This window comes from Hesperophylax consimilis, chromosome 24, assembly GCF_061612785.1.
Source record: "Hesperophylax consimilis isolate HC1 chromosome 24, BYU_Hcon_1.0, whole genome shotgun sequence".
Taxonomy (NCBI): Eukaryota; Metazoa; Arthropoda; class Insecta; order Trichoptera; family Limnephilidae; genus Hesperophylax; species Hesperophylax consimilis.
Window position 1 is genome coordinate 10,965,247 of NC_142859.1, and position 20,351 is coordinate 10,985,597.

The window sequence follows — 20,351 nt, forward strand, 5'->3', positions numbered from 1 at the left end:
TCTCTCTTCTCTCTTTTCCTCTCTCTCTAGCCAACGACGCCACGCCAGGCATCAACTGCTTGCTTCGTGTACTGCGCGGTGAGTGTAATACGAGTAAAAAAATTATTATGGTGTCAATTTATATCTCGCCAGGTAAATCGATTACAGATATCAAAGATTTTATCCAACATGTACTTGGAGAGACTTGGACTTTAAGAATGAATCTGTAGAGTTATTGAACTTTTTCAAAAACACCCTTAATTTGGATATGGTTAATGATAGGAACATTAGTACGACTAGACGGGGGACAACAATCGATGCAGTTTTTGCACGATTCATTAAGGATTTGAGTGCTAATGTATATATCTCGCACTTTAGTTACCATCACCCAATTATCACGACATTAGGAAATAATATCCGTGAAAGTGACAATGAAAATGTCACATGATTGGTAAATCGTAATCGAAATTTTTAATTGTAATATTGTTGTGTATGTAATATTTAATAATTGTAAATAGTATTGCATAACTGTAAATAAATTGAAAATTTTTGGAACTGTACTTATATCGAAATTCATCCATGTATAAGAAAATATTAAAAAGAGAAAATCTATGCTTCGTCTTTGAATTATTTGACCTATAATCTTCAAACTAACGCAAGACAGAAAAAAGAGAGAATGAAATGAAAAGAGAGAGAGAGAAGAATACTAAAAGTTTCACTTTCGTCGTGCGTAGGCTTGCCACACGCTGTATTTTAGTTTCTCTTCTCTTTTTTTCTATTACTTTTTTACAACAATTGTCTGTAAACTGTATTTTATTTTCCTTTGTTTAAAATATGTTAAAATAGTAATTAATTACGTTTCCCCACCTTTTTAACACGAGCGTTTGCTCAAAGAAAAGGTGTGTTACTTTACTCTTTCTGGTATTTAAAAAAAACCAACTTTGTAATATGTACACATTATAACTGTACCTATTAAACCAATAAACCCAAAAAAATAAATATTTAACCCTTTCAGACCCTGTACTCACTTTTGTGAGGGTAAGTTACTGATTTAATTTCTGACGGTGCAATGCTTCTATGGGTGTGTGACCAGTCTCGATCGTTTGCAAGGCCTACTACAGAACAGGCCTAGGCTCCTGGCAGATTTTAAAATGTCACGTGACCAAGTCAGTGCTGTCAAGTTTCAAGTTTGCATTGTTATTGGTTATTGCTAGTTTGACAACTGGTTCGGCATTGTTTGCAAATGGCGGCGGTCGTCACTTGATGCTGGTTGTTACTGCTGATTTGTGTTGTTTATGGCGAACATATTAAATAAACAAACTGATTCTACTATTTTAAACAGTGAAGTTTACTTGGAAGTTGAACTGGTAAGTGGATTTTGTATTTATAATGCATATTTAATACTTTAAAAAAAACAAATCATATTTGATGTTTCACAAATAATCAACAATTTGGGTTGCATCATCAATGAAAGATACTTTTTACTTGTTATTTTTTAAGCTAATAGAACTGATTTAGATTAAATTTTGAAATGCGTTTATGTTAGTTACCACGTCTTTTATTCGTAACATTATTTTCAACAAAATCATTTTAATATATTTGAGGTTATCTGTCGTTTGAGAGTGGTTAAAATAAAGGCGATTTAAATTAAATTTGTCCTTGTTATTATTGTTAGAATGCGCTGTATAATATAAATACAGTGTTGTCTTGACAGGATTAATTACAAGCAGTGGCGGATCCAGGGGGGGGGGTCACGGTGGTCATGAACCCCCCCTGGGCCCCAGCCCAGGGGGGGTCATGACTACCTAGGTCCTGGGCCCATCCAGGACCTAGGTGGACCACTAATTAAAATTGTTGAACATAATGTTTTTATATATTTTTTGTCACAATATAAATTTTATTTAAGTACTTTCAATATTTAATTAATTTAATATAATACTTTGTTTGACGGCAAACGCATTATTCGGGAACGAACGCATCGAAAATTCGAATGTTACCGCGTCACCGCGCACCGCCACCGGCGCGCGCTTCGGCCGCCACCTTTCATATTATTATGACACATTTCGTGTAACCACGTGTGACGCTTGCGCGCGCTTTGTTTCGACTAACGTCTAGCGTCTAGCAAAACCTAACCTCAATCGGAACGACTAAACTTTATTAATAAAGTGTTTACTTTTATTTGTTCACTAAGTTAAAAAAAATAAGTTCCAATATAAGTAATAGTGTTCTTGAAAATTGTTGCTGCAAATTCAATTCATTACAAGAAATGGTAAGTAATCTAATCAGTTTCTTCATTATGCCAGTGTATGTGTGTTTAAACTCAAATGTTATTTGTTAATGTTCTAAGGCTGGGGTTAGACTCGTAAGTTTTTTTCCTGTAAATCGCTCTTGAAGGCGAGTTTGGCCAAATTCCCAATGTAAACGACACCAAAAGTCACTTAACGTAATTTTAGTAAGTTACAGAACTTATTCTTTCGGAAGTTTTTTGACAGGTCTGGACAGGTCTAACGCGCCCGCGCGAATTACCAGCCTTCCTATACTTCCTAAAGCAATTCTTAAGGCGAGACACAACCTCGTTCATCGAGGTTTTGCCCAAGGCTAACATTTTAATTTATTTCGGCGAAATTATAATTGAATTTAAAAAAAATAAAATTATGCCGCACGAGGGATGCAAGTTATTTATATTTTAGATTAATAAAACAATACCTTACAATTAATATATTTTACGTTCAACGATTTTAAAACTTTATAACCCGTGTATAACTATAAAGTTAGCGGACTTAGCGGTAAGTACCAGATTTTATTTTTCTAGATGATGAATTAATAACTTCGGAAGTGGACACATTTTTAATATTTGTAACAAATTCTTCAGAATCAATTAAAATGAAGGCTAAAAGTGTGGATAGATTTTTTTACTAAGATTACGAAAACGTTAGTAATTTTTTTTAGAAATGCATAGTATTATTTTTAATGATGGATTTTGAATGATTTACATGAAAATGTTCCGTCTCCGATTATGTTCCCTTAATTTTGTAAAATTCCAGACTGATTATTTTTTTTATACGGCAACACTTTGATATCCGGCGAATTTTTGAATTTGACGTTTAACGTTCACTAGATTTATTGTTTGTTCTCTGCGAACTTAACCACTTAACCTTTGATTTGACTTTTTGCATGAGTAGGTGGTTTGGTATATTTATGCTTTTTGCTAAAGATGGCGGTGTTTTGACAGATGTTATGAATAGAACTCCGTACAATTTCATGCCATTTTTGTGACATTCGTGTGGAAAACGTTCTTTTTTAAATGACTTTCGGCTAGTTAATTACCGTTTTTTTGCACATATAAAATTATGTCCCGTCTTTCCGGTTTATAAAAAATGGTCTGATTTTTCGAGTTGAAATTTTAAAAAAATCACCAGGGTTTCAAAAATACGATTAAAGAAAATACGGAACGTCTTAGAATATTTGCCTAAACCGGATTTTTTTTTAAATGTGATGCATGTGGCCTATTATCGGTCCAATCCTTTCTAATCCTAATGTTTCTGTTTTTAACATTTACGTATTTGAAATTTTGAATACGAAGCCGGTTGCCGTCAGCAGATGTCAGGTAGGTAGCTGTCATTCGGATAAAACGAAATTAATTGTCGCCTTTGACGGAACAAAAGCGCATAGATAATTGTTTAATTAAAGCCAAAATCTATTTCAACACTTTATTTGGGCCTTTTTGTCTTTCTTAACAAAATCGAGTAAATTTGACAGTAGCAGGTCGTTGTTGAAAGGAAGCCATCTTACCGCAAATAAATTTACAGATTGATATAAACGGTCGCATGAGCATTTACACAGGCACAGGTCGAACCTCCGAACAACTTCCGTGATCATTAATTACCACAAGTCGGATGCATATGTAAACGCTCCTGTGAGCTGTGAGTGACCTGTCAAAATTCAAAATATTATGTAATCCGTAAATTTTAATTGCGAGTATAACCCCAGTCTTAAAGTACCTCGTGGGTAGATAAGTAGGTACCTACCTACTTACTGAAAGAGTGTGACTTATGTACCTACTTAATTATTTTTTTTGGAAGAGGGAGTTTGAAGAGCCTAAGCTTACTAACCTAACTAACCTAACCTAAAATCTTAGATAAATTCACACAATGAATCGCGGGTTCAAGCCCCGTCCGTACCTGCATTGTAGCAGTTCTTTACTACCCGCTACATTTCAAGATTATTCGGAGTATGTAAACACTGAACTCCGGCAAGAAGAGAGGAGACGGCAACTCGAGCGGGCCCGAGCGGCCAGTACCAATACGACTTCCGCCGGGGTCAGACGCAATCTCAGGAGGACTCTGCGAACGCTACAAACGACATTGGAGGAACATTCGAGACATCGATCTTTTGGGGAAGAATGACGCAACATGTTATAATCGTTTTGCTGGTCGTTGCTTTTCTCATCTAAATTTAACATCATGTAAAATGATGTTTGGCGCCCTCTACTCTTTATAACAGGTTAGAATACTATGTCACACACGTTTCCTTATGTTACTTATTCTTAATCATTTTTCTAGTCACACCATTTATCATTGCTACCTATTATTAAAAAGTCCGATGCGCAAGACCTTCGGTCCGACGCACATGCCCTGAGATTAAATTCAATTATGAAAATTATAGAGATCTCTAGATTGCTCTGGTTTTGTACGCTGTAGAAATAAATAATATGTTGTAATTCATAACTCTTTTTATTACTACATTTTCATCATCATGTTTCCTATTGTGGGATTAAATCCCGTCATAGCATGGCTAATATTTACGGAATGAACATTTGTTTTGGCTTGAGTCTGGGTGTTTTACGTAGCGTAGGTACTTATAATTAATATGTATTTACAAAAGTCTGTTGTGGGGTGTGAAATTTGCATGGTTTTGCTTGCAGGGTGACTCTAAGGGAAAAGGAGATGGTGGTGGTGGGTTAAAACGTAATATAGGTGGCAGTTCATTTAAAAAAATAGATTCATTTTTCACAAAGAAACCAAGGCTTGAGATTGCTCACTCGAAAAATTTACCTACAACAACTACAGAGGATAATAATTGTACTGCCAATGTTTCTGCTTCTTGCTTTGCTTCTACAGCTATAACATTGCCTACATTAACCTTAGACGATGAAAAAACATGCTCTCCTGTTATTAACGATATTCAGCCTATATTATGTACGTCGACTTCTGATTCTGATCAGATAAAGACTTCACTTTCTCAATCAGAGTTTGCTTCAGATATTGCATGTTATATAGGGAAAAATATAGATGATTCATCTACTAAAGCTATGTTGCTTGAAAAGCATTGGCAGCCTCCCCCTAATTACACTTTCCCGCACTGTGTTGTTAATAAAAAAGGAAAACAAACAAAAAAATATGCGAATAAGTCTCACCTTGAAAAGTTTCACTGGCTTGTTTTGTCGCATAAAGACCAGGGACTTTACTGCAAGTACTGTGCTTTGTTTGCCGTAGCTCCTGGAGGTGGTGTACAGAAAAAAAACCCTTATGGGGACTACTTTAACTCGTCCCACATATGATAACACTAAATAATTACTCCGCCGTCTGAAGCCCCGGGAGAGCCAGGCGCGGACGGGAACGCAACTCTCTGCCATTCTAGTTTCAACTTTCGACCAACCCACCACTCTCTACTACCACCGTCTCTGCGTTCACTTAACTTGTAAATTCATTCTCGCAAATAAATTCAACAAAGATCGCAGACCTTTATCTTTCAATCATCAGAATTCCTTGAACACAGATTTACGATACCGGCAGCCATCGTAAATTACATTTATCCTGCCATACTGGTGATCCCGACTTTACACTGCCATACTGGTGATCCCGACGTTCACGCTGCCATACCCTTATATCGACTCGTAAAAGAACCGTTAAAAGCTTTTGATAATTTGCTTGGTGAAAATGGTGTTCTGCTAACACACCAGCGAAAAAAATACCACGAATCAGCTGTCGAAGCAGGGAAGAACTTTTTGTTGACTTTTCACAAGCCAGAAATTAATATAATGAACCAAGTAAATAGTCAAAGACTGACACAAATAAATGAAAATAGAGATCGTTTGCGACCAATCGTAAAAACTATTATATTTTGTGGCCATCAAAATATACCGTTACGTGGCCATCGCGACGATGGTAAATTGTTGAGCCATGACAGCGTGGTAGCTGATGAAGGGAATTTTAGAGCCCTTTTAAAATTTCGTATAAATTCTGGCGATACTGCATTGCAGCAGCATTTAGAATCTTCAAAATCCAACGCCACGTACATCAGCAAGACTGTACAAAATGAGTTGATAGATATTTGTGCAGAAATCATTCAGGAGAACATTTTACAGAATGTGCGGGAAGCAATTTTTTTTTCAATTTTGTTCGATGAAACAACAGATATATCACATATCTCACAGCTGAGCCTATCATTTCGATATTTTCATAATGGTATTATAAAGGAACATTTTGTGACTTTCTGTGATACTTACGATGCTCTTATATAGAGCCTCGATTGACAGGTGTAGCATTGGCGAAAATTGTTGAAAATCTGTGTACTAAATTTAATTTAGATTTAACTAGGTGTGTGGGTATTGGAACTGACAGCTGCTCGGTTATGGCATCAGATACGAAAGGTGCAGTGCAAGAATTGAAGAAAATAGCCATTCACGCCAAACGTTGCCCATGCAACAACCATGTACTTAATAACTCGTTGGCTAGATCATCCCAAGTAGTTTCTTGTCGCAATACTTCTGGCACAATGAGAAAAGTTGTAGCTTTTGCCAATGCATCCGCTAAGAGGCATGAAATTTTTAAAAAAGGATTCGGAGTTGCCTTGCAAGGTATCTGTGAGACACGTTGGGTAGAGAGGCATGATGGGCATCTTCAATTTCAAGGAGACAACTTGGTCAAAATTTGTAGCGCTTTGGAGAAGATTTCTACTTGGCAAGACAGTAAAACCGCTACTGATGCGCATTGCTTGCTGCAAGCATTGCGCAGTTCTGACTTTATTATATCCTCCATCTGTTTAAGTGATATACACGGTGTCCGGAAACTCGTAGTACAAGCGGGAAACTGGAGAATCTACACCACATGGGGAACCCAAAAAAACATAAAGTTTTTTGATTTGAGCATTTTCAAAAAAAAAAAAAAACAAAAAAAAATATTTTTCGGCTATTTTAGGGTTAAAGTTTTTTCTGGTGTTTAGGGTTGAATAACAGATGTTTTAACCCTGCAGGGCAGAAATATTTTATGATTACACCGGGTTAAATGAAGGGTGATTTCAAAATAATGCTTCAAATCCGAGTTTCTTCATTTGTTTTACTTTCAAATAGTTTTAATTAGTTGGGTACTTTGATCTTCAGTAATAATTTATAAGTATTTGATTAAAAAAAAAAAAAAAAAAAAAAAATCAAACACGATTTACTCGATAACGAAAGCTCAAAAAAAAAAAAAATATACTACAAAATCGACTCCAAATGTGATGTAGATTCACCAGTTTCCCGCTTGTACTACGAGTTTCCGGACACCCTGTATTAGGTGGGTACTTGCCTATATTATTTTGTCTCTTATTGTTTGGATAATGAACATACGTACTATACCTACTTGAATATTATATTGTTATTTTGTTAATTTGTTTGTGTTTCAACAAAAACAATTTTAACTACCATTTATATTAAGTCATAGATCCTTAATTTATTCACCCATAACTCACAAACAGTCACATACTAACTTTTTTTTTTTCAGGTACTACTGTATCTTTAAGCAGAATACTGCAATCGAACTCCATTGATTTAAAAAAAGCTGCGGACGCTATTTACGATACTTTAAGTGTTCTACAAAATAAAAGAGAAAATGTGGACATAATTTACCGACAGCGTTTTGAAGAGGCTAAAGAAGTAGCTGAGCAGCTAGATGTAGAAATTAAATGTCCCAGAATAGTGTCAAGACAAATACATAGGGCCAATAATCAACCTGCTCAAGAGTATTTCCGCAGATCCATATACATCCCTCTTCTGGATTCAATAATAAGTGACCTACAGGACCGTCTGTCTCCTGAAATCCTTAATTTTTTTCAGCTAAGCGTTTTCATGCCAAAAAGCGAATACAGTAATCAAGACATTGAAACTGTGAAACAACTAGCATCCGATTATACATTGTTATTAGATAATACTCCAGTTTCTATCATTGTAAATGAATATCGGCTGTGGATGATGAAGTGTCAGCGTAGTCAGGACATACCGCAGTCGATTTCTGACATTATTTTAAATTGCGATATTGAGATGTATCTGTGGGACTACTTTAACTCATCCCACATATGATAACACTAAAATAATTACTCCGCCGCCTGAAGCCCCGGAGGAGCTAGGCGCGGACGGGAAGACGGCTCTCCGTCATTCTAGTTTCAACTTTCGACCAGACCACCACTCTCCACTACCACCGTCTCTGCGTTCGCATAACTTGTAAATTCATTTTCGCAAATAAATTCAACAAAGATCGCAGACCTTTATCTTTCAATCATCCGAATTCCTTGAACACAGATTTACGATACCGGCAGCCATCGTAAATTACACTCCACACATCGCTATCATACTGGCGACCCTACGCTGCCATACTGGTGACCCTCGACATTTCTGGTGATAATAATATTTAGTGGAGACGGTAGGTCGAACGTTGAAGCTGGAATCCTGGACAATTGAGTAAGTAACTTTCAATCTCATTACTTTCAATCTCATTTTCAACATTTTCAAGTCCAGTATATTTATTAGAGTTTGATTGTCGAATCATAAAGCACATTTCAAAAAAAAAACATTATTGTCCCACCAATTCTAATACATAAGTAGGGTAAACCACCCTATCATTGGCACTCCACCAATTTATTGGCATGCTCTAGTTTTTTAAGAAAATTAAGATTTTTTGTAGCCAGATCTTATATTTTTTAGTAGAAATTAAACAGTACTATCATTTATTACTCAACTGGCAACACACGTTTTAATTTTTTTCAAACATGGCGGCGCATTTACCATCTGTTTGACAAGCCGCAACCTGTGCGACAAAAACAATCAAAATATTCGTTTTTTACTAAGGTAAGAGCTATCGTAATCTTTGAAAAATTGCAAATCTATTTTGTTTTTCTTAAACCTAATCATTTTGTTTTATTATTGAATATATTAACTCCCTTTTTAAAACATTATTTCATAATTTAACCGCCAACTTTTAGTTATTTGTGGGGTGCCAACATTTGGTATGCGTAAAATCGGTTTATCCATTTTATTGGCACACATGCCAATAAAAGGGCATTTAAAATAATTTGAGTTTATTAAAAATTATACCTTGTTTGTCTCAAAATTGAGTTTAAATTGCATTGAAAATATTTTCTAACGTTTTGAACACACCAATCCAAAAGTTGGCCCACTGCCAATTATATAAAATCCATTTATTGGCACGGGTGTCAAACATTGGGTAAAAACGTGCCAGTAAAAATATTGTCTTTTCAGCCACTTTCAAAATGAAGCCTAGTCAGAAGAAGTCTAGAGAAAAAAATAGTAAAAAATGTTTTTAACGGAAAATTTATACCTACAAAAAGCTCTCCACGAAATATCAAAAGGCATGAGCAAAAAACTTGCTGCAAAAACCTTCAGCGTACCACGGTCTACTATACAATTCAGATTGGAACATCCTGATCATCGCTCTAAGCCCGGTCCGTCCACAATTTTAACTGACGAAGAAGAACAGCTTTTTGTTGACTGGATAAAAATCAGTAGCAAAAAAGGGTTTCCAAAGAGGAAAAAAGATTTGATAAAGAATGTTTCAGACTTTATCAATAAATCGGGGAGAGCCAGCAGTTTTAAGAATGGTGAGAAGTGGTTTAAATTGTTTTTAGCTAGACATCCAACAGTTACATTTCGAACACCAGAAGCCGTAACAGCTGCCAGCTCCACAGTCTCTGCATCTGATGTAAGAGGCCACAGAGAGATGGCCACAAATGGCACTTGACGTATGCTACCAGTGAATTATGTACTAATTTAGGTATAATTCTCATAGCGTTATACCCTAACTGCACTAGGCTCCTTCAAACTGCAGACGTCGCCGCATTTCAACCATTCAAAATACAATGGCATAAAACTGTCCTAATCCATCTCAAGCGTTAACGAAAGATGTTTCACAAGATGTTGAGGAAATAGTCCAATGCTCTGAATTAAATTATTTTATAGAAGATACATCAACCCTACAAGAACCTATTCCAGAAACAGTTAGCAAACAACCACACAATCATCTTTCACCCACTCAACAAGCATTCATTCAGCCAGAATCCATAGAGCAAGTATCCTCCCAAAAAGCCTCTAAACTTCCTTACAGCATGCTTCGATCTTACAGCCATCATTCACTTACATACCAAGCAACAAACAACCATCCACACAACAAACATTTGTTCAACAAACATCTATCTACGAAGCGTCCGTTAGCAGTCAGCAGCAATCATCAATATATTCAACTCCCCAAAAACCGTCTATCAGAGTAACTGGAGATGTCAAAATAGGTGCAGATCAAAATAATTTTATGCAACTGAAAGTACCACTGGTTAAGGAAGATAATATATTAAAATTACAAGATATTTTGGTACTTCCTAAAACGCCACAAAGAAAAGGGATAAAAAATACCAAGAAGACGCCTTTTGTACTAACATCTGCCGAATGGAAAGCTCAGGAAAATGAAAAAATTAAAATTAAAGAAGAGAAAGCAGAAGGTATTAAAAAGAGAAAAGAAGAAAGAGAACAAAAGAAATTGGAAAAAGAGAAACAAATGGTAAAGAAAAACAAAAAAACAAACTAAAGCCAAAGACAACGTGTCTAAAATTTTGTTTTCGGAAGATTTCTATAAACTTGACAATGGCAAATTGGAAGCTGCACTTAAAAATAATAACAAAGAAAACCAAAAAGCAAGTAGGTACTAGCAAAAATTGCAGTGCTGCTGAGATAGAAAAAATGTTGACTGAGGATTCAGATGACTAACGTGACTTAAGAATTACTTATGATCTTAATCAATTAGATTGTGATTTAATTAAATATAATTAAGGAAGTTAAATAGTCTTAAGCTAAAATTGTTCTATTTTTTGTTCAAGCCTAGGTAGAAGGCTTTTTTGGTTTTGTTTTAATACTTTATGGAAAGTTTATTTAACTATAAGCGTTTCAACTGATATGGGATGTTCCTATATAAATAAATGTTACTTTTCTTAATAAAGGATTTTATTTTGTTTATTTCTATTAAGAATTATCTTAAAATAGGTACCAACATAGACGATGTATAATACATTTTAAAACCCCTACATAATACCTAGCAGCTATTTTTCAGTCTCGGGAGAACAGTGACAATAATAGGTAATAATCACTGCCAATGAAAGGTTTGGCTATGCCAGAAACTGGTATTTGAGGTATTTTTTTAAAAGGTACACTATATTGAAGAAAACGATATAATTTGTTAATGATAAGTACTTTATAATATTCTGCAGAGATTAGAAGACCAATATAATGCTTTTCTCTTTGTTAAAACATATTTTTACATGCAAATTTTACCGGTTTTGTGAAGTAGCTGCTTAAAGTGCCAATAATTGGGTGGTTTACCCTATATCAAATATACCCACTAATCTGAACCAAAAAACTCGTATATTCGAATAGTATAGTGCCAAAAAATCTCAATTTCAGTGAAACACCGCACCAGCAGCTGCAGACCAAGCATCAAATTCACCGCAGAACGCAACAATTTCTGCAGACCAACATCAATTTCATCGCAGATCAAGGATCTACCGGATTTACTACGCAGGCAGAACTTCAGTTCCGGACCTCGTAACATCCATCACAAATCAATGCCCAGTAATCAACACCAAGTAACAAACCATAATTAATCCTACATACAGTGATTTTACAGTTAAATTTCCGAATACGAACATTCTAAAATAACTTTAAAAAAAAATTTGTTGCAAATATTGTTACATGTCTATTAAATTAAGTGACCAGACAAGTTGAACTCGTCACAGTACATCCACATTATTTACATTGTATGCACTCTAGATTAAGGGATTTTTGAAATTTTCGGATACCATCAATCTAACATTTTTGAAATTTTAAATTTTTTTTTCAAAATCTAAATTTACTGTCGTCATTGCTTGTGTTTCCTTGCTATTTTTACACATACATCTGCCTATTTTATACTGCCTATTGCTTGCCGTATTATCAAAACAATATGTCATTCGAGAATAACCAGACATCGAACGAAATCCACGGTAATAATTCCACAATGGACACAACAATAAACTCTGTCTCGGTTAAACTACCCGCGTGCTGGCGCGACAACATTGCACTTTGGTTCGCACAAGCTGAAAGCCAATTTTCTAACTCAAGACTAAAGGATGATCTCACCAAGTACAACATTATTGTTGCCGCTTTGGATATGGAGACCCTCAGGACCGTAAGCGACATCGTCATCAATCCTCCTGCAGCAGACAAGTACACTCATCTCAAATCAGCACTCATCGAGAGGTTACAAGATTCTGAAGAAAATCGACTCACTCGTCTTCTAACCGGACTACAGCTCGAGGACGGGAAACCTTCTGGACTGCTTCGACTCATCCATGAACTCGCTGGTCCCGGGCTATCGGAGAGCCCAATCGTACGCGTACTTTGGCTGCAAAGACTCCCGCAACACATTCAGGCCATACTTAACGCACTACCCGACGACAATCTGTTACAACTAGCATCTGCAGCAGATAAAATCTCGGAAGTTTATCAAAAAACTGAATGTGAAACTATGGACAGTAAACATTATAATGGCATCCCGAACTCGAATCCAAACATCAGTGCTATATTACAAAATTTACAAGAACAAATTTCGGCACTCACTCTAGAAGTCAGTCGACTTAAAACAACTCGGAGAGATGATCATGGACAGGCAAACATTAATTTCGAAAACCGAAATCCCAGCACCCGCCGCGAATGGCGTCATCCATCGACATCATACCCAAATTCCGCGCACCGACCTCGTTCCAGGTCACGCGGTAGCCAGTTAAACACCAATAACACGGCACACGGCTACTGCAGTTACCACGCAAAATTCGGTAACAAATCACATAATTGCATTAAACCATGTAATTTTATTAATAACAAGTCGGAAAACGACAATGCCCCACCACAGTATACAGTGCCAGTGGGAAACATATAAAAACATACGGTACAAAAACCATAAACCATAAAGGAGCAGACTTCTTACACTTCTTCAACTTAAGCGTCAACAATTTGAGAGAAACGCAAATAACAACCCGCGCAGCTTCATCGCGCGAAGGACGATATTCATGGACTCATCGGGACATCACTGTAGCGCCCTGGCCCCGGCCGTCGTACCAGGCCAGCGCTACATCGGATCTGAACGCCCTGGCTCCTGCAATTGGACCAGCGCTTCATCCAAGCACCACGACCACCACGAGGATACGCGACATTTTCACTGGTCTAAACACCTCCCGCTCAACCGCCTACAAGGTCCACCGTACCTTCGGCCTCCTGTCAGCACCGGAGTGAAGAACCACGTTCTTCCCCAGCGCCTGACCATCATCGAGTCCGGTCAACAGCGTCCGACGTCGACCCACCGACTCACGCACGACCAGCAAACCACCGCCCGCATCCGGGCATCGAACCCGCATTCAATATCCGTCACACATCATCTCTCATCACGACTACCGCATATCACCCTTAAGCTAATAGACAAGTTGAAACCTGTATTCTTTCAAAGCACAGAAGAAATTCCATCAAGAGGAACCGTCACACAGCCTCCAATAACAAAAATGACAACTCGATCCGGAAGACATGTTCATTTCCCGGACAGATATCAAGCGCAGTAATAATTTGGCAATACCACAATTAAGGCACAGTAATTAGCAAAAAAAAAAAAACTAACCAAAAACCTTATATTGACGTATCCATAAATTTCATAAATTAATTGTAACTATCATATCGCAAATGTCAGCCAATCTAATAAATTACTGTTACTAAAACAAACAAAAAAAACAATATAAAATTTACAATCAATAATACGCATATATAAGCATCCTACAATAAAATTTTTATTATGTAAATATTCACAATACTACGTACTCTGTCAAAAGTGCATTAATAAAAACAACAATAGAACTGTCATAACCATTTTAAATCATTGTAAACAATCATAGTATACACAGGTAGCTCACTACTACGCTAAGTACATCGCGACTAGCGCTCGCCGTTCATCAATAATTATGTTTACCTGTATATCATTTATGTTACCTACTTACTGCGGCGAATAAAAATTCGTACGGCCGCTCATAGGTACATAGTTACTTTGCAGCGGCGGCATTGAGCCACTATTATTATTACTTACCATTGTATTATTACTTTCCTGTCGCTAACCGAGCGCAATATTATCACAACATTATGTACCTTACATTATAAATGGACTTGTGTTTTTGTAAATTATTATTGACATTGTAAAATATTCATTGTTGTAATTATGTACTATATGTCTTTGTATCGCGTAGAGACGCTGGTGGGGAGGCATGTGGGACTACTTTAACTCATCCCACATATGATAACACTAAAATAATTACTCCGCCGCCTGAAGCCCCGGAGGAGCTAGGCGCGGACGGGAAGACGGCTCTCCGTCATTCTAGTTTCAACTTTCGACCAGACCACCACTCTCCACTACCACCGTCTCTGCGTTCGCATAACTTGTAAATTCATTTTCGCAAATAAATTCAACAAAGATCGCAGACGTTTATCTTTCAATCATCCGAATTCCTTGAACACAGATTTACGATACCGGCAGCCATCGTAAATTACACTCCACACATCGCTATCATACTGGCGACCCTACGCTGCCATATATCCTAATGTAAGAAAATTTGTATGTATTATGGCTACACTACCTGTTAGTGTAGCGACAGCGGAAAGATCTTTCTCTAGGTTACGAAGAATCAAATCGTGGCTAAGAGCTTCAATGGTTGAAGAACGCCTAACCGGACTGGCACTTCTCCACGTTCATAAAAACGTACCAATTGAAGTAGATGAGGTGATAACGCGTTTCGGGAGAAGAAGTAAACGAAAAATTGATTTTGTTATTTAAGATGAAGCTATACGTTTTTTTTATTTTATTTTCATTTTTTTATTTAGTAATTATATTACATTTTTTTAAACATTTTTATAAGAATTATATATATTTATATGATTAATTGATATAGATTTTTATAGTCCTCCTCACTAGGAGATCCTGTGCTGAGGGGGACTAGGTTTTGAATAATTTTTCAGCGACTGGTTCGAGTCATGGTTCGACTTCATGTTTTGGGTAAGGTTTTCCAGAAACTTCTACGACGATGTTTTTAATAGGCTAGTGAGTTCTTTTTCCGGTAGTTCCTTAAGCCAAGATTTAATGTCCTTAATGTAGTGATGTTTGGTTTTAATTTGTTTGATACTAAGTGGGAGTTTGTTATATACCTTTATTGCTAAAAAATTAGAACTTTTTTGTCCAAAGGTAGAGTTACACTTTGGTATATTTTGTATCTCTGTTTCTTTGGCTCTGGTTTTATAAGTATGTGAGGTGTTTACTTCTGAATTATTTTTGAGGTGGTGTACCTGAATATTTTTGGCATAGATTTTCTGTATACTTGGAACGTCAAAATGCTTAAAAATTTCTGTTGTTGACGTCCTTATGGGGACCTTTAGTATGGTGTATGTAAATTTGATAAAAATACATATACCTAGTTTTTTAAAAGTATGTATTAGTTACATTTTGTTAATATATATATACATATTACATTTCACTTAATCAAGTTTATTTTTATTAATATATGTAGCTGGGAGCAGTTCCTTGATAATGTCTAATACTGATATTTGTTTGCCGGGTTTGAACCCGCGATCTCCGGATCGCTAGCTGGCAGCCTTTCCCCTCTACCATGGAGGCCGTCGAAATTTTACTTTTTGTTTAAAAATAATATATATTGTATTCGTTTTAATTATGCTCTTTTTGGAATAAATTCAGCATAGGTAGATGCAAGTTATTTATTTTCACCGTTTTTTTTTAAGTCTATGTATCCATAAATTGATGTATCTAATGTAGAATATTTTCATTTGAGAAATTTTAGGTTGACGAATATAATGCTTAAATTCAGTATTGGTAGATCAGAGTTAATATTTTATAAGAATAATTTTTAAATATATGTAGCTGTGAGCTGTTCCTTGAAAATGTCTAATACTGAGATTTGTTTGCCGGGGTTCGAACCCGCGATATCTATTGTATTTGTTTTAATTATGCTCTTTTAGGATAAATTCAGAATAGCTAGATGCAAGTTATTTATTTTAACCTTTTTTTTAAGTGTATGTATCCATAAATTGATGCATCTATTGTAGAATATATTTAAACCTAGCTGTGAGTTGTTCCATCATCATTTCTAATATTGAGATTGGTTTGTTGATTTGTTTCCAAAAAATTTATTTGTAAATAAATTTTACAAAAATTTTAGATGTGGAAATTTGATAAAGTGTATGTAAATTTGATAAAAGTACATATACCTAGTTTTGTAAAAGAACGTATTAGTTACATTTTGTTAATATATATACATATTATATTTAACTTAATCAAGTTTCTTTTTATTAATATATGTACCTATATGTACCTATTAATAATTCACTTTCAGAATATTTTTGTTTGGATTGTAAATAAATAAAATCAATTCAAATTTTATAAATATTTACTTTTATTAGCGTTCCCCATAGTTTGAGGATTGTCGATAATATTGACTACGCTGCCGGCTCGGCCGCTGCTGGCAAAATAGAATGGACGGTATTCATCCACCAGGTAACAAGGTATTAACAAGCGTATGGAAGCATCGGCGAACGGAGATCTCGCTGGGCGCTTCTTACGTATTGCAAGCACCGCGTCATGGCAACAATATTTATTTCAAATTACTTGCCTCGTGCAAATCAGGCCAAAATATGACGGTGCAAGGCGCTCGGTTTTAAAATTTATAAAGCACAAGAATCGAAATATTTCCAGCGTTTATATTCCTCTTAAATATGGAAGTACAGTACTTACATTTATTAATAACATTTGCTGCACACGATTGGTCCTAAAGGAGTTCAAATTTTTAATTCATTCGGCCTCACTATTGAGAAGAGCACGCTGGAAGGCATTATTCTACTCTTCGATAGACTGGATAGACACTTCATACCTACAGTGAATATTACAGTGGAACGATTCAAATTCTTTACCAGGAAGCAAAGAAATAACGGTCAACAAGCTGTTATTATTTGTCTATTTTGTCGTGACAAGCAAAGTGTTACAATAATAATGTCGAGTCAAATTCTGCAAATGCAGAATGCTACGGATATGGTTGGCGAGTGGAAACGTTTTAAGCAATCAAATATTTAAAGAAAGATTATGTTTGCCAAACAATGTACATGTTTATATGTTTATAAAACTATTAGCACACACGAAGATGTGAGCTAACTTAAGATTAATAAATAAATAAATAAATCATTTCTTTTATATATGATGGCGAATAACTACAACGAGGAAAAGGAAATTCAAAAAGTTGCAAGATTCCTACACACAATACTATGTTGAAGACACACCTGACACCCTGTTATATTGTGGTGAAATAAGAACACGATTAATAATTGTAATCTGTACTGTATTGGTTGACAATTGACATTACACGAGCCTACGCCGCCCGGGCTTGCGGAGCAAAAGACAATCTTAATGATATACCTAGTGTTACCATATCTAACAATACCTACTTTTTACTTGTATATATTATTATCAAAATTAAATTATAACTTCTTGTAACTGTAACTGACCGGACCTAAGTCCTCCATCACAACACAAGCAAGCATTTTCGGCTTTCTGTGGTGGTGGTAGGAGTTATTGTTGGGTTATTCGTAACCCGGGAATGTTTGTCTATCTTTAAAAAAAAAAAAAAAAAACTTGACCACGACTACGTGACCCCCCCCTGGCGCCAAAGCTGGATCCGCCCTTGATTACAAGGTGCTTTGCACTTGTTTTGTCCGGAACGCTGCAATTTCAAATTCATTCAAATTGTTATGTAAAAACACACTAATCATGACGCTACCCTCAACTAAACTAAATTATACCTATATAATAAATACCTGTGCCTTATTTCGTTTGTTTTTTTTCAGGTGATTTACGCTAACAAGATGGGGAGGTGCTGCAGTGTGATTGGGTGTAAATCCAACTATCGCTCTCAACATGGAAGTGTATCCACATTTGCCCTTCCGAAAAATGATGTTCTACGGAAAAAATGGCTTCGTAGGATTCCAACAGATTTCTCTGGAATCAAAAATCCGTACATTTGCATAAAACATTTTGATGAATCATCAATCATACGAAGTGACAAATGCACAGTACGCGGGGAAGTTATAGATGTTCCTCGCAAAATTCCTAAGCTTCGTGAGGGATCAGTCCCTACAATATTTCCCAATGCCCCCAAATACCTGTCCACCATCTCCCAAGCGTCAAGGAGACTCTGCGACGTGGAGGCATCCCGGATGAAAGCTGCTCTTGAACAGAGCCTCCGAGACTTTAAGAAGCACGAAGAGGCAAAGGCTATTAAATCTTTAGACGACATATCAAAATTGTTTTCTTCTGGAAGGACTTCAAATTTAATTAAACCAGAATGGGTTTTGACGGAGACAGCAGCACATAAAGTTTTGTGTTTAATCGGTGCAAGTGATACGCCTTGTGTTTTAGGGGCTGTAAAAGTGATGAGTGACTTACAAATAGATTTATTTTTAGGTGATAAGTTAGTGAGTAAAAGTCGACACCCAAAAAACATTAGTTTAATTCGAAGTGTGGATGATTTAAACGAACTGATCAATTTTATCGAGTCCTCGATCCATAACAATACCCCTGCTTTAGATTTAAATGATATTCTCATGATGTTGCAAAGACACTTTCCAGACGCTGATCTGCGAATTATGTTCATTATAGAACAAATTAAGTATGTCGCTACCCTTAAAAATCTCCGTAGGTACAGTGGGAATACTTTAATATTTGCTGCATCTATGTTTGTACATTCTTCGGCCGTGTATCATATGTTATATAATAGTAATTATTTGTGCATTCCTCACCCTAGAAATATTAAGAAATTGATTTCAAAATTTAGTTTATTTGATCAAGATATAAAGGGTAGCGTAGAATATTTAAAAACGAAAAAACAATTTTTAAAAAAAGATGAACTTTTGGTGAATTTGCAATTGGATGAAATTTATATAAGTCCTCAACTTAATTTTAAAGGGGGCAGTTTGTATGGAAGCCATAGACTAAATACAACTAGACTAGGTGTAACCAGTGAAAAATAACACCAACTCAATTTTGTTTTGGTTCACGTGCACATTTATGAAAAGGCGCACGCATTGTGTCGCAATGCGAAATTGCAACTGTGCATTGCGTTTTACCTTTTGTTGGTCTAGAGTTAAGCTATTTTGCATGTCAGCTATGCTGGGCAAGTTCATTTTTTCAATCACAAAAATAACCCAGTTCCAAATATTTTAGATTGTACATATCACGGACTTTATTTTAGAAAATGTAATCAGCTATCTGAATACAAAAATATATCAGTACCTTACAGATCGATTGAGGGCAGCGTATTAACAAATGTGAAAAATTCAACGAGATTAGATTTATTTCCGGCAAATTTGTGACGTCACATGCATAACACACCTCCAAGTGATTCGACCAATAGGGTTATTCAAGTTAATTATTATCACATGGTGAGAATACGAAAATCACGCAACCAACGCGTGATACTTGTGGATGTATTAGTCGTCTAGCGTTGACACGCATTGAGAGGCGCGACAACTCATGTGTATGTGTGATTTATTTGGTCCGTGCATTTTGCTAATCAGGGTTGTATTAAGTCGTCATTGCCTTTCGGGCTTCGCCTTTTCGATTTTTTGCAGAAGAATTGATAGAAATAAAATTGCGTCATTTAATAACTTCATTTATTTTTTGTGTATTTTCGCTTAGGTTTCCACATAAACCGGAAAAAAATGGAGAAATGGTTAGAAGCAATCCGCATTCAATTATGTGACAATAACTGGGTACCATCAGCAGGAAACCGCGTTTGCTCTAATAATTTTCACGCCAAACATATTTATTCAACTGCAAGCGGCTTCCGACGTGTAGACTGAAAAGCTTTGCCTGTTATTCCGGTAATTATTTGGTTTGATTTTCGTGTGAAAACTTAAGCAAGTTTATTATGTATTGATTGGTTTTAATTTTTAAGTTTTTTTTTAAACAGGTTTTAATTGATAATGTCGT

The 20,351-nt window shown here is 36.0% G+C and overlaps 1 long non-coding RNA gene and 1 pseudogene across 1 annotated transcript in view; one reads left to right on the forward strand and one right to left on the reverse strand.

Moving 5' to 3' along the window:
• The window catches only part of LOC149411897 (uncharacterized), a 138,887-nt gene that overhangs the window by 79,896 nt on the left and 38,640 nt on the right, over positions 1 to 20,351 (reverse strand). The gene's annotated exons all lie outside the window — the stretch shown is intronic.
• Positions 417 to 8,818, forward strand: LOC149411900 (52 kDa repressor of the inhibitor of the protein kinase-like; annotated as a pseudogene).